This window comes from Mustela lutreola, chromosome X, assembly GCF_030435805.1.
Source record: "Mustela lutreola isolate mMusLut2 chromosome X, mMusLut2.pri, whole genome shotgun sequence".
Classification (NCBI taxonomy): domain Eukaryota; kingdom Metazoa; phylum Chordata; class Mammalia; order Carnivora; family Mustelidae; genus Mustela; species Mustela lutreola.
This window is the reverse complement of record NC_081308.1, coordinates 87,920,088-87,935,760: the sequence shown is the minus strand read 5'-3', so window position 1 is coordinate 87,935,760 and position 15,673 is coordinate 87,920,088. Positions and strand designations below refer to the sequence as shown.

Sequence of the window (15,673 nt, the reverse complement as noted above, 5' to 3'; positions counted from 1 at the left end):
CTGCAATTAATAATAATATCAAAAGTATGAACTACATAGAGAAAAGTATGAACTACATAGAGAAAACTGTTCATGTCCACATGTACAAGGCCTGTATTGTGACCCTTGCAAAACATCAGCTAAGAGAAATTAAACAAAGCCTAAATAAATTGAAGGATATGTCATCTTCTTGAGTGAGGAGACTTAGTATTATTATCTATCCTCCCCAAACTGACTGATAGAATCCATCAACCCAATAAAAATTCTAGCATACATTTTGAAACATAAGTTGACGTTCTTACACTAAAGTCATGTGGATGTAAAAAGAGACAAGATTATGAAGGTAACTTTGAAAAAAGGAATAAATTGGGAGGATAAGCACTGTCTTATTTTAAGACTCATTATAAATCCACAATAATCAAGACAGTGGTATTGGGATAAAGATAGAATTGTATATCAAAGGAACATGAAGAGTCCACAAATAGAACCACTCATAAATGAATAACTGACTTTTGACAAAGCTACAAAGGCAAATCAGTGCAGAAAGTATAGACTTTTCAACATATGGTACTGGGACAAGTGAGTCTCCATATGCACAAACATCATCTGCAATAGATATAGCACACCATATGCAAAAGTCAACTCAAAATGAACAAGAGACAATGAAAAGCTAAAATATAAAACTTCTAGAAGAAAACACAGTAGAAAATCCTTTTGACCCTAAGTTAGTTGAGGATTTCCTATATATGATACCAAAAGCAAAATCAAGACAATAAATAAATTGAAAAACTAGACTTCCTCAAAATTAATAACTTTGTTATTCCAAAGACCTTATTGATAGAATTAAAAGACAAGCTGCTAACTGGGAGAAAATTTTGCAAATCATATATCTGATAAAGGACTTGTATCTAGAAGAAAAATTCTTACAAATGTCAATTAGAAAAGGAGAATTACAAAAACGATCGCAGACTAGGGGGACCCTAAGCTCACCTAGTCCTATGGATCCAACTAGATAATACTCATATCAGTGGAAATAACCCAGAAAATGACTCAGAGACTGGCAGAGAAAACTCCACAACTAAAAGTAGAAAAGACGCCACATCAGTGAAGGTAAAAAAAAAAAGGTAGAGATGCAGTGAGGAGTTTAAAGGGAGCCCTGGGACTTTCTGCAGAGGACCTGGCATGGAGAGGGGAAAGAAACAGACTATCACACCAGGAAGCCCACACAGGAAAGACAAATCCCCATAACATTTGGCTTTGAAAGTGAGAGGGGCCAAATTTCATGAGTTGGAAAAGAAAGACTAAGTAAGAGTAAGAAAAGTAGGAATCACAAAATCAGTAAAAAGTAGTATTTCTGTAAAAATAAGTCAAGGGATTCATGAACAGGTGTTAAATATAACACCATACACCTAAAATGCTGGGGGAGAGGAGTAAAAATGGATTGAAGCTGAAGCGACCATCAACTTAATATAGACTGCTGCATGTATAAGATGTTCTACACACATGTCCATGGCTTCCATCAACACCACTGGGAGTGTCCACCTGCCATTCCCTAGTATGGCAACATCCTCACAGTACCATCAACTGCTAAGTGACTATGGGCTACCATCTCTAGGCTACAGCCAGGGAACTGAGAACAGCCAGGTACCCCAAGGCAAATATGCTGAGTAGGCTGAGTTGCTAGCCATCATTCAGGAGTTGGGGGGAGGAAATTAGACCCATATATGCAGGGAAGAAGGGTGCCATGAAGAGAGTATAATGAGGCATTATTCATACCAGAGGGCTGGTGTGAGAGTGCTTGGTCAAAACTGAATGGAATGCCAGATCCTAGCTGCCTGCTAGTGCAAAAGATTTTCCATCTTCTTCCAAAGTGAGAAGTTACAGCTCATCCACCATGTTCAGATGAGACTCTTGTTTTCAAAATGGTAACAGTTTGGTTTCTCCTTCCCATATCCCTCCCATAGTTCAAGAGGCTCTGAGACTGAGAAATATTTTGCAGCTGACTAGGATTTACATTTTGAATAGCTGGAACTACCCAGGATTTTTAAAAAAGTATTGATTTGAAAGATGCACATAAAAGATACTTATCTCACAGCAAAAATAATAGTGTCTCCCTTTTATCCTATCTTTTAAACACAGTCATGTTACCCAGATTATTCGTTGTTCTTTTTCATAAGCTGATATAACTCTGAGGGTTTTGTTTTTAGTGCGTATGTTTGCCACATGCTGTGGATTCCATTTAATGTAACTTCTTTTGTGCTTAAGCATTTGCTTGTATGACTATCAGTGCTTTAACGTCAGTTTTAAAAATGCACAAGTTATAAAATGCAGAAGAAAGAGCAACCTACTAAATCTAACCTAATAAGAACCCCTGAACATTCTTCTATTAAGACAGCATATGGATTTCAGTTACACCTTTCCTGTAAATTGATCCAAACATCTGGAAGAAAATGCGTAAGACCATTCACATCTTTGTATGCTTTTATTACTCAATGTAATAAAACTTATTTTCATTAGCAATAAAAAAGACATTATATACAAACTGAATGGTAAAAACAAATCAAAAACAAATGATAGATATGCAAAAAATAAAGAGAAAGGAATCCAAGTATATCACTAAAGAAAGCCAGCAAACCATGAAAGAGAGCAAGAGAAGAAAGGAACAGAGAAGAACTACAAAAACAAACACAAAATGGCAATAAATACATACCTACCAATATCAACATAATGAAGGCCATGTATAAACAGCCCACAGCCAGCTTCATACTCAATAAAGAAAAATAAAGTTTTTCCCCTAACATCAGGATCAAGACAAGGGTGTCTACTCACCACTTTTTTAAAAAAATGTTTTATTTATTTATTTACGTATTTGACAGACAGAGATCACAAGCAGGCAGAGAGGCAGGCAGAGAGCTGGGGGGGGGGAGGGCAGGCTCCCCACTGAGCAGAAAGCCCGATGCATGGCTTGATCCCAGGACCCTGAGACCATGACCTGAGCCGAAGGCAGGGGCTTAACCCCCTGAGCCATCCAGGTGCCCTCTACTCATCACTTTTATTCAACACAGGAAGTCCTAGCCACAGCAATGAGACAATAAAAAGAAATAAAAGGTACCCAAATTGATAAAACTTTCTCTATTTGTAGATGACATAGAAAACTCTAGGACTCCACCAGAAAACTACTGGAACTGTTAAATGAACTCAGTAAATTTGCAGGATACAAAATCAATGTACAGAAATCCACTGCATTTTCTACACACTAATAATGAAGCAGCATAAAGAGCAATTAAGAAAACAATCCGATTTACATTTGCACCACATAACAACATATCTAGGAATAAACTTAATCAAAGGGGTGAAAGAACTCTACTCTGAAAACCAAAAAACACTGATGAAAGATATTGAAGATGGCACAAAGAAATGGAAAGACATTCCATGCTCACAGATTAGAAAAATAAATACTGTGAAAGTATCTACATTACCCAAAGCAATTACACATACACATTTAATGCAATCCCTATCAAAATACCAACAGCATTTTCCACAGAACTAGAACAATCGCAAAATTTGTATGGAACCAAAAAGACCCTGATTAGCCAAAGCAATCTTGAAAAAGAAAAACAAAACCGAAGTATCACAATTTCAGACTTCAAATATGTATTGATTAAAAGAGTATGGTAATGACCCAAATACAGACACATAGATCAATGAAACAGAACAGAAAACCCCCAAATAACCCCCCCCATTATATGGTCAATTAATCTTTGACAAAGGAGGTAAGAAGATACAATGGGAAAAAGAGTCTTTTCAACAAATGGTGTTGGGACGACTAGACAGCTACAAGCAAAAGAATGAAACTGGACCACGTTCTTACATTATACACACATATACATACATATATGTGTGTATTGTATGTATACATATGGACACACATATACACATATATGTGTGTGTTGTGTGTATATATGTGTGTTTATTGTATTTATGTGTGTGTGTGTATATATATATGTATATATATATAGAAATATTATTCAGTCAAAAGAGAATGAATTCTTGCCATTTGCAATTACATAAATGGATCTAGAGAGTATAATGTTAAGTGAAATAAGCAGTCAGAGAAAGAAAAATACCATGTGATTATACTTATGTGGAATTTAAGAAGCAAAATAAATAAGGGGAAAAAAGAGACAAATCAAGAAACAGTCTCTTAGGTATAGAGAACAAACTGATGGTTACCAGAGGTGAGGTGGGTAGGAGCATGGGTGAAATAGGTTAAGGGGATTAAGAGTATACTTAACTTGGTGATTACTAAGTAATACAGGGAATCGTTGAGTCACTATACTGTACAACTGAAACTAGTATAACATTGTACGTCACTCACTGGAATTAAGATTTTAAAAAAGAGAAGAAACATACACTACAATAAGTAACTGGATAACATATTTGAAAGTCACCAAAAGAGATACACAAATGTCAAATAAGCACATGAAAAGATGCTGAACATCACTAGTCATTAGGGAAATGTAATCCCACTAAGCCCCTCTGAGAATGGATACAATAAAAATATTGATCATACCATGTTCCGACAGGGCTGTGGAGGATGCAACTCCCATCCATACACTTCTGGCGGCAATGAAAATTAGTGCAACCTTTTTGGAAAACTGTTCGCTTGTTCCCATATGATTCTATTCTGTATACCATATTATCCAGTTTTCGCACTGTAAACATATTTACCTAAGAGAAGATATGTCCAAGCAAAGATTACACACAAATATTCATAGCATCTTCATCTACAAGAGCCCCAGATTGGGAAAAAGCCCAAATATCTATTACCAGTTGAATGGATCGAATAAATTATATATATCCACATAATTCAACATTAGTCAATAATAAAAAGGAAATAATCATATATGCAACAAATAAATCTAGAAATAATTAGGTTAAAGGAAGCAAACTGACAAAAAAGAATACACATTTTATGATTCCATTTACATAAAATTATAGGAAAAAAAAACTAATCCATATTGACAGATAATCAGTAGTTGCCTGGGGATAGGGTCTGGTGATGTGGAGAGCAAGCCTGGAGAAAGGTAGATGGGGGCATTACAAAGGAGCACAAAGGTTTTTGAAACAATGGTCATGCTCATTATCTTGACTGTAGTGTTGAATTCACAGGTGCATACCTATATTAAAACTTACTAGAGAATATACTTTAAATATGTACAGTATCAACCACAGTTCAATGAATTATTTAACATTTATTTATATATTCACACATCTCTGATGCAATTAATCAGGTGGAAGATTCCCATGATTATGTTCTTACAGTATTAACAGACGCACACTATATCTAATCAAATTGATCCACACTACATATAACCAAAATAGAAGTAATCATTTGCAGTGAAACTTAACCAAATATTTAGGGAGAGGTGATGTCCCTTGCCTTCTGAGGTACAGATACAAAAATACGATATCCCAGGTAAAATTATAGTATTTAAGAGTAACTGGTAATTTTATGGAAAGTGGCTATCATTACAATAAGGCAAAGTCTAGGGTAATACATTTTTTTTTTAAATACTAAATCTTAGTAACTGACATTTTAACTAACTCTTCGAAAATTTCTGGCTCTTTAAAATATTTTATTATATGATGGAAGAAAACATGTATCAGGAGAGAATCTATGTTACAATGTGAATTTGCTTGGAGGATCTAAAAACTGCATATTTCCGCATCCATCTATGAAATAATGTGAAAATTGAAAGTTATCTATACATGGCAAGAACAATTTAGGTATATTTCTAAAAATGCATATTAAAGACCTGCTTTCTTTTCCAAATGGACAATTTATTGCTTTTAAGCAATGAAAGGCATCTCTAAGACTGCTCATGAGGGCTGCTACACAGCATGTAGCTGCTGATGGAATGAACTTCCACCTGCTAAACCTCTTCTCCCATCATGAGATCAAACAGTTTCTCTACTTTTAGGTTAGTTTGTGAACCTCACAGGAGGTATTCCACAACATGCTTTAAAAAAATAAAGATTTTAGGGGCGCCTGGGTGGCTCAGTGATTAAGCCTTTGCTTTCAGCTCAGGTCATGGTCTCAGGATCCTGGGATCGAGCCCTGCATCAGGATCTCTGCTCAGCAGGGAGCCTGTCCCCCCCCCCCAGTCTGCCTCTCTGCCTACTTGTGATCTCTCTCTCTCTCTGCCAAATAAATAAATAAATAAAATCTTTTTTAAAATAAAGATTTTTATTTCTTTATTTTCAGAGAAGGAGGGGGAGAGAGAGAGAGAGAGCAAGCACAGGCAGGAGGAGCGACAGGCAGAGAGGGAGGGAGAGAAGCAGACTTCCCGCTGGGCAAGGAGCCCAAATTGGGGGAATCAAGACCTGAGCCAAAGGCAAATGCTTAACTCACTAAGCCACCCAGGCATCTCCCACAACATGGGAATTTATTATTTATATCTGTGAAATCACTTGAGCCAGGCATCATATACCACCAAGTATATGAGGTGTTACACTCTCCTGAGGACTTTGGCATTAAATCTGGTGTAGAATCATCAGCAGCCATCAGGACACAGTTTCTCAGAAACTGCCCCCTTTGGGCACCTGATATGAGCTGGGCACAAGCATGAGAAGCTGCATAGGGAGAGACAGATCCAGCTACCAATATGCTTCACTGATGTAACTAAGTGCCCAGCACCATGCTAGGGTAGTAGATTAGTGACAATGAGACTGATAAAATGGGTCATGGTCAAAACAACCACATACTATAATGGACTTCTCACATGTCCTTTTTCTTCTTCTTTCCCTATCTATTCCCTAAAAACAAAGTTGGAAAGGAATAAGAAGTGGCCTGAATTCATACAGGCATTCATGATCCTACAATAACCACAGGGCCATAGACTTGCTCCTGTGTAAATCACTAAATGTTCTCAGCAATCCTGAGTTAAGCATTCTTATTCCCATTTTAAACTGGGGGGAGATGGAGCTCAGTGTCATTATCTGTCTTCCCTCCTGCACCCCTGCCTTAAGAGGAAAGCAGTTCCAGGACACCCCTTGAGCAGGACCAACACTCACTGGAACTGGGCCATATCCCAATGGCTTTACCTGCAAGACAGGGCCACCCAGTCCTAAAATGGGAAATAATTGACTTATATCTGGGATCCCTTTGTCTCCCCACACCCTAGGGCAGTTTGTCCCTACTGTGGGGACCCATCCCTCAGCTGAGTCCCGAACACCTAAAAGGCAGGATATGCTTTTCTTGCCAGGCCGGGTCTGTCTGAATTAAAATGTCACCACAGTTGCCACAATGACTTCATGTATCTAGGACACTCAAGCTGGTCCTTCACATAGGAAATGCCTCCCATCTTTCAGTCATCAGTTGCTGAGTCCTGAGGAGCTGTATCCTCATAGCCACCCAACACCATGGTTTCATCAACTACGTAAAGAGCTCTGTCCTGATATGTAAAAATCAGTGACTTCTCAACACATGTTTAACACCTCCTGCATCCATCCATCCATCCATCCATTCATCTGTCCAGTTAACAGGCATTAGGACCAAACTCTATGCCATCCCTCTGGTTAAGCTTTAGCCTTCTTCAGATTGAAAAAGAAAAAGAAGTAAAGTGTTGAAATGGTGGGGTAGTAAATACAGATGTTAAGTCTAAGAAGAGATGGCTCCTTCCCATGAAAACTGCAACTTGCTCAATTCTCTTATCATCGATAATTTAAAAATATTCATTAATGCCCTGGGCTTTTCTCCACATCTTTAGTTATTGTCCTCTTTACATATATTCTCCCCTTAGCAGCAAAATTCCATGAATTCTCAATACTCACTCACATCCCACTGCACCTGTCGTCAAACTTAGTATTCATCTCAAATCTAACTGGGTGTATTTCCCATGCTTCCACAGAAATTACACTTGCCAACTCAGCAACCATCTCTTTGTCGCAGGTATAGATCAGGAATGTTGAAATGATTGTTCAAATGGAGGCAAACAGGTATTTTCCCAAGAGGAAAGGATTTCCTTTCCCCCACGACAGAATTCAATGCTTGGGTATAGAAGAAGATTGTACTGCAGCACGATCAGTAAAAGCTAGAGTTTAATCCCAAGAATGCCCCTTTCCTCCCAGAGTTGCAGAAAGTTCTGCGTGGTAGGTTTGGGCACTTCCCTCCCAGTTTCCAGTTCCACAATAGTCAAGGTGCAGTTCAGTCTTCTTTCACGAGGTGGCACCAACGTATCGCCATTTTCTAATTTCTTTAAAAAGACGTTTATTTAAAGAGCCCCCCCACCCCCACCCAAGGCAATACCCTCCCTTACCTCCCTTAAAATCCAGGCTATGAAGTTATCTACAGAATGATTCTAATTCTGCCCCCCGGGGGGGGGGGATCCTGATAATATAAAAGAAGACTGTAAAAACGTACTCCGGGGTCTGCAGATGATGAAACACCAGGTGGCAGTGGCTACCCTTGGCAGTGGCGCGCCTTGGCAGTGTTTGGTGGACCACTGGCAGCTCAGGACAGGCGGGAGGTGACTGAGAGAGAATGGAGCGTCAGAGCGGGGTCTGGGCAGGTGTCATAGGGGATGATAGAAGGGGTAGGGTGGAAGAGAAGGTCTGATTTGTCTGTACAGGGGTGGATTAATGTAATGTGAGCATTGTGTTTTCCGGTAGAAAGCCCTATGTACAACCTACAGGGCACATCATTTGACAGTGATGAGGGAAGAGGTAAATCAATGAACGTGATATAGATTTGGAGTCAACAGTAGATGGAACTTCTTTAATATACTTATGAATTTCCCAAACAGAATTGGTTTCATATAGTACATAGACCGTTTCATGGTATTTTTTACTCTGCCAAACGTATTCTTTTTCATTAAAAAAAGAACATTTATGGAAATGAATGGGTTTCCACCTGGTGGGAAGATCTAGTACTGCAGCTGTGAAGTTTCAGATAAAGAGCTGAGCAAGGGGGAAAGGGGTAGAGATTTGGGAGAATGACTTCATGGTATCAGCCAGTGTTTCTTCGAGTTTTTAACTGGGACAATCCCTCTGCATCTGTCACTTTTCTAGGATATAAAAAAGCACATATTCTGGGATATATAAACCTGAGATTAAAAGTCCTGCTCCAGTCTGAATTACACACACAGTCAATTCAATTTTTTTTTTAAAGAAAAGGGTGGAATTTAATCTTTATTTATAGGACACTGCAAGAGAGGAGAGTCCACATAGAAATAAGAAACCCACTGGGAGGAGGAGCTTCATACAGTTTTTACAGTTTGGAATTGGTCAAGTAGAGTTTTGTTGTAAAAAGTGCTACAATAACAAAACACATTTAAAAAGAGTTCTTAGTAGAGAAACAGTAAGACAAACTTCTACCAAACAAAGCACACCACAAACAACTTTCTGCATCAGCTATACAAGCTAAAAGTTAAAGGTCCCAGCAGTGCCATCCTGAACCTGGAACGTATAGCCTTCAGAGGTAGTTTCTGGCACAACATTCTGATCTTCCTCTACAGAGAAATACTTCTCAATCAAGTTTAATGAAGCTTTGTACACAGACTCATTTTCATGGTTTTGTAGAGCCTCAATTTTGTCCAAACCTCCACGTTCTTCAATCATTATACTAAGTTTCTCAGTTTCACCTAGTTTCTCAGCAGCCTGAAAGATGTTGGAAATGGCATCCAGAATGACCAGAATAATTTTGGTATCCTTCGCAGTTAAGAGGTTCATCAATGGTTTGATTATGCCACAATGGATGAGGTATACAATCTGTTCAACTGTCCCACCACTTGTATAGTTGGTCACAGCCCAGACAGCTTCCTTTTGTGTCTTAAAGTCTGCCTTAGAGAGAACACCAACCAAATTTTGGAATCAAACCAGCCCGGATTATGTTGTCTGTGGGGGGCTGCTTTTCCCGAGAAAGCGGTTTCCTAGCAGCTTGAGTAGCCTAGAGCTGGCTTTCCAAATTGTTGCTATTTATGCCCTTGACAATGTCATCAACCGACCAATTTACAGTGCCCTGGTTGTTGCGGTTTTCCTGCAGTGGAGAGGTAGCATCATCGGGAAACGAGCTTACGTTTCTCCTTTTCAGCATCAGGTCATCCTTCTTTGCTTTCCTCAGCTCCACATTAACTTCTATTCGACGCCGCCTCATTTATGTACTGTCTTTCCCCTTGTTCTTGAATCTGTTAAGGCGGGCAGCTGGTGAATTAGCATTCTCGTTGGTGGACATGGTTATGAGACAAAGGGAGAAAGCTACACGGCCCGCTCAGGCTTCCACGGGAGGCGGTCCAGGACGTGCAGGCTGCAGGTCAGCTGCCCTCAAAACGTCCACCACAGATCACCCCAAAGACGGTGTGGCTCGTGCAGCTGGCCGGCGCGATTTAAATTTCCCCCAATTCAATTTTTTTTAATCTACTTTATTATCTACCTTCATTTCTCCATGAAATTGAATATAATGGAGACCTTTACAAAATAATATATGTACACATTTCTCAATCTGTTCACAAGTCTTTCTTGTTTCTAAATTTTTATGAAGTACTATCTTTTCCTGAATACAACATTCTAAATAATATATTAAAGTACATTTATAAAGTGAAATTGTCCTGCATCTCCCACTAGACCTACTCCTACTCCCTGACCCAAATGATCTGTTGTTAATAGAATGGTGCCTCCTAAATGCATATCTGAGATATTTGCAAATACTTTCCCCAATGTCTTCACACAATTCTTTATGTTTTTTACTTTCAAATTTGCTTTTCACTTTCAATAGTATTATGACTTTACAGCTTTACTTACTCTTTACTAGGCTCTGTCAACCTGAGCCTGGTCCTCTGTGAAGTGGCACTCACCATACCTTTGTACAGAACTATTCCAAAGAGTAAATGAGAAAAGTTGCCTATATTATATGGCATGTCCTAGGACTTTAGGGGCCCTTTAAATTTTGAGCTAGAACAGTAGGTGCTGGCTGAGCCTCAAGGCTAAGACAGGCACTGTGAAAAGTTGTTTCTCTTAATGAGATTATAAATATGTAGAGGAGGGAAGCAAAAGTCTCTATGACATAACTTGAGTCAAATTTTTGGAGTCAGATATTCTCTACTTTCTTGAGTGATTCAGAGTCTCATAAGAGCTGTTCATCATCATGCCCCAGAACAGACCCTAAAGCAGTCCCCCATGCTGGAAAGACAGGTTTATCTGACTCATTTGGTGAGCTCAGTGGAAATGACACCAGGGTAGCATGCTGTGGTGTTTGCCTAATTGCTGCTCGGGAAAATTCTAGACCCATCACACAGTCATCAGTGCAGGGGCCTTCAGAGTCCTTGGCGTATGCATTATTCAGCTACATCACATCAGGATTTCTGCTATCCACTGCCTCTCTGAGAGGCAACAACCTACAAATTACTAAGATTTAATGGAAATGCAATTATCCATTCTTCCATTCACCTATGACTAAATATATATTGGTCTCAAAACCCATACTGCCACTGGAAATGTCCCATTAGCCTCATCCTCATTCAGTCATAGACCTTCTCTCTATCTCTCCCTCCCCACCTCCCTCCTTCCCTCTTTCTTTCTCTCCCTTCTCTGCCTCCCTCCCCACCCACTGCCCCTCAAAATCAAAGTTCCAGAAAGCATTTTCTGCATTCCCTGTTATCATTCCTCACTTTCCACTGACTTCTTATCTCACTGCACTAGAGCTTCTGTCCCCAGAACAGAAAGCGCTCTCACCAAGGTCACAAGTCACATTTTTTGTAACCAAGTCATTATTTGTACAAATATATGAAGATATGAATATTACTTTTAATGACTATCTAAAATATGTAAACTTTTGCAGAATGCTTCTGTTGCTTCATGACAAATCCTTGACTGTTTCCAGGCTCTAGAGAATGTAGTGCTATACAAAGACAAGCTGTCCTGCTCCTTAACTGTGCAGTCCTGGGCCAAGTCCCTATTCTCTGTGTCCTTCAGCTTTTCATTTATAAAATGACGGTGAGCAACAGTATCTACCTCATAGGGGTTCTGTGAACATTAAATGACTCAATAAAAAAATTCATTAGCATATAAGAAAAATTTATCCATATTTGTTTTTCTTATATGTATTTACTACTATTTTTCTTATATGTATTTACTATGCATTACTATCTTCTCAGGCATGAAAGATAATATATAGACTGATGTTTATCCACAACCAATGACATTTGGAGTATATGATAAATGACTGTATTAGTGCTTAGAGCTGCCATAACTAATTAACAGGAACTTCGTGGCTTAGAACTACAGTAAGTTATGATCTCATAGTTCTCAAGACTAGAGAAATTTGAAATTGAGTGTTGGTGGGACTGTTCTTAGAGCCTGCAGCCTGGAGAGAAGAATCCTTCCTTACATCATCCAGTCTCTGGTAACTACTGGCTTTCCTTGGTTTGTGACAGCATAACTCTGGTAACTACTGGCTTTCCTTGGTTTGTGACAACATAACTCTGCCTCTGTCTTCACATAACCTTCTTCCTGTGTGTGTGAAATCCCCCTCTCCCTTATTTATAAGGACACCAATCATTGGATTTGAGGACCATCCTAAATCCAAAATGATCACTTTTTAAGATCTCTAATATAACTCTACTTGCAAAGACACTATTTACAAATAAGATATGGAGGGGGTGGTAGAATTTGGAAATATTTTAGAGAGTATACAATTCAGTCTACTATGGTGAGACAAGCAAGTTAAAATTAAATGTAAGATGATATCTTATGTTTTGCACATAAATGTGTAAATGTATGCATACATGCATAAATATATAAATACCTGCATAAGAATATTTCTGGTAAATATGGTACAGATGAAAATATTAAAAGGTCTTTATGTTGAGCGGTGGACATTGAGGTATTATTTCCCTTTCCATGTCATCTACTTTTAACTATAATAAACACCTATTGCTCTTGTAATTACACAAAATATTAAAATGGCTGGGAAACAAGTATTTTCTGCCCCAAGCACAAGTAAGCCATTCACTTTAGAAGCAGAACATCCTTGGAGCCCAGGAAAGAAGACAAGATACAAGATTCCACAGTATAAGAGGACACCATTCCCCAAATTCCAAACCACACTATTGAAGATTAATATTTTAAATTTTTGCCTAGTTAGCTGAGAAAAAAGAACATGGGACCTTAATTAGTTTTCTTTTGCTGTACCCTAATTCAACAGTAAGATTGAGGATCTTATAAGATGAAAAGCAATAGTGTACACTGGTTAAGTGTAGGGGCTCAGCAGTCACACAAATTCTGTTCAAATCTCAGTCTTGGGCACCTGGGTGGCTCAGTGGGTTAAGCCGCTGCCTTCGGCTCAGGTCATGATCTCAGGGTCCTGGGATCGAGTCCCACATCGGGCTCTCTGCTCAGCAGGGAGCCTGCTTCCTCCTCTCTCTCTCTCTGCCTGCCTCTCTGCCTACTTATGATCTCTCTGTCAAATAAATAATCTTAAAAAAAAATCTTAGTCTTGTGACTTGCTAGCCCTGCCCTCACTGTGCTTCAATTCTCTGCTGTGTAAAGTTGAGCAACAATTGCTCTTCCCCCTAGGCTGCACTGAGGTTGAAATGAGCTTACTCACTTACAGAGGAAATCAGCAATAATATTAACATTTCTTAGCATTATTATCATACCAGAATGGACCATCAGTGATTCTACTAACATTTTTATTATATGGGCTTGTGTTAATTGGCATGGTTGACCTTCATGTTTGTTGTAAAAAAGTAGTTTACAAAGCTATAAGTAGGACATCATCTCATTGCTATTCTTAACTATATATGGCTATATTTGAATGGCAAAATTTCTGAAAATTACAAATTTATTGAACTGTTAGTACTTATCCATGAATAGTAGACTTTTAAATGTTTCTAATGATTTTCATTTTGTTTTCGTGTATTTTCCTTTTTTATCTGCAATGAAAGTGCCTTGGTTTTGAAAGTTAAAAAAAAAAAAAAAAGTAATCGGAAAAAATAAATATCTCCAGCCTTTCCTATAAGAAATAGGCTCAGTGTTAGAATGGGAAACATCCTTAAGCCAAAGGAATTAAATAATAGGATCGTCCTAGAACTAATTTATGAATGTACCACATGACAGTCTTAACTGAACAGCTTCAAGGACGTTCAGATGCCTAAGGGAAGAGAAGCATGTCTCTCAAATAAACCTTATATTCTGCAATCCCACAGTGTCTCTACTTCCCAGTATTTAGTGAGGGTCATGAGACAAAAGTATTTTCTCAACATGATTCTTTTTGTTCTCTCTAAATAAAGGTACCTTTAACTAAATCCAAGTTCATGAGTTTAATCCCCAGTTAGCCAAGCAGAGAATCACAGGGGAGAGAAAGGGAGAAACTACATGATATCACCCAGTGTTCAGCCCACAGTTTCCAGAGGGGAACATGCTTCAACCACAGGATTCAGGGTAAATTTTAGTCACATGCTCCTTTAACCTAGGGACCAGGATAACCAACACACATGGATTAAAATAACTTTGAACTTGTGCAATGCCTAGCAGACACATAAAAATATGTTCATCATTAGCCACCAGGGAAGTTCAAGTCAAAACCACACTGAGATACCAACTTACACCACTTAGAATGGCCAAAATTAACAAAAAGTAAACAACAAATGTTGGAAAGGATGTGGAGAAAGGGGAACACTCTTACACTGCTGGTGGGGATGCAAGTTTGGAAAACAGTGTGGAGATTCCTCAAAAAATTAAAGATAGAGCTACCCTATGACCCTGCAATTGCACTACTGGGTATTTACCCCAAAGATACAGATGTACTGGAAAGAAGGGCCATATGAACCCCAATGTTCATAGCAGCAATGTCCACAATTGCCAAACTGTGGAAAGAGTTGAGATTCCCTTCAACAAACAAATGGATAAAGAAGATGTGGTCCACATACAAAATGGAATATTATGCAGCCATCAGAAAGGATGAATACCCAACTTTTGTATCAACGTGGAAGGGACTGGAGGAGATTATGCTGAGTGAAATAAGTCAAGCAGAGAAATCAATTATCATATGGTTTCACTTACTTGTAGAACATAAGGAGTAACACGGAGGACATTAGGAGAAGGAAAGGAAAAGTGAATTAGGGGAAACTGGAAAGGGAGACAAACCATGAGAGACTGTACACTCTAAGAAACAAACTGAGGGTTTTAGAGGGGAGGAACATGGGGGGATGGGTTAGCCTGGTGATGGATATTAAGGAGGGCATGTATTGCATGGATTGCTAGGTGTGGTACATAAACAATGAATCTTGGGACAGTGGAAAAATGAAATAAAATTATATAAAAAAGAAATACTTTCCTTGTGCAACTAAAATAGTAAAAGGAAAGGAGTATATATATATATATATATATATATATATATATATATTACATATGGGTTTAATATATCTAGAGGCTTAACATTTGGTAAATATCCTAAAACCAGTAATTAAATTTGCCAAATTTTCTCCCCACTTTATCTGATTCCTAAGCCCATGTTCCTAACTATTAGGATATACAATCTTATTCTACATTAGGGCTTAGGCCAGCACAGGGGAAGTGACTACCCATGATCCTTCAGGCAAGGCTCAATCTGTTATTTATAATTTGAGTCTCCTGTTAGTCTGTTGTACGGCAGATCCATCTTTATACTCTGTTATTCTGTCCTATCTCCTTTCAA

General features: G+C 38.5%; 1 pseudogene; it reads left to right on the top strand.

Moving 5' to 3' along the window:
* Positions 1 to 1,536: 1,536 nt before the first annotated feature.
* Positions 1,537 to 1,810, top strand: LOC131822180 (cyclin-dependent kinase 2-associated protein 1-like; annotated as a pseudogene).
* Positions 1,811 to 15,673: the final 13,863 nt, after the last annotated feature.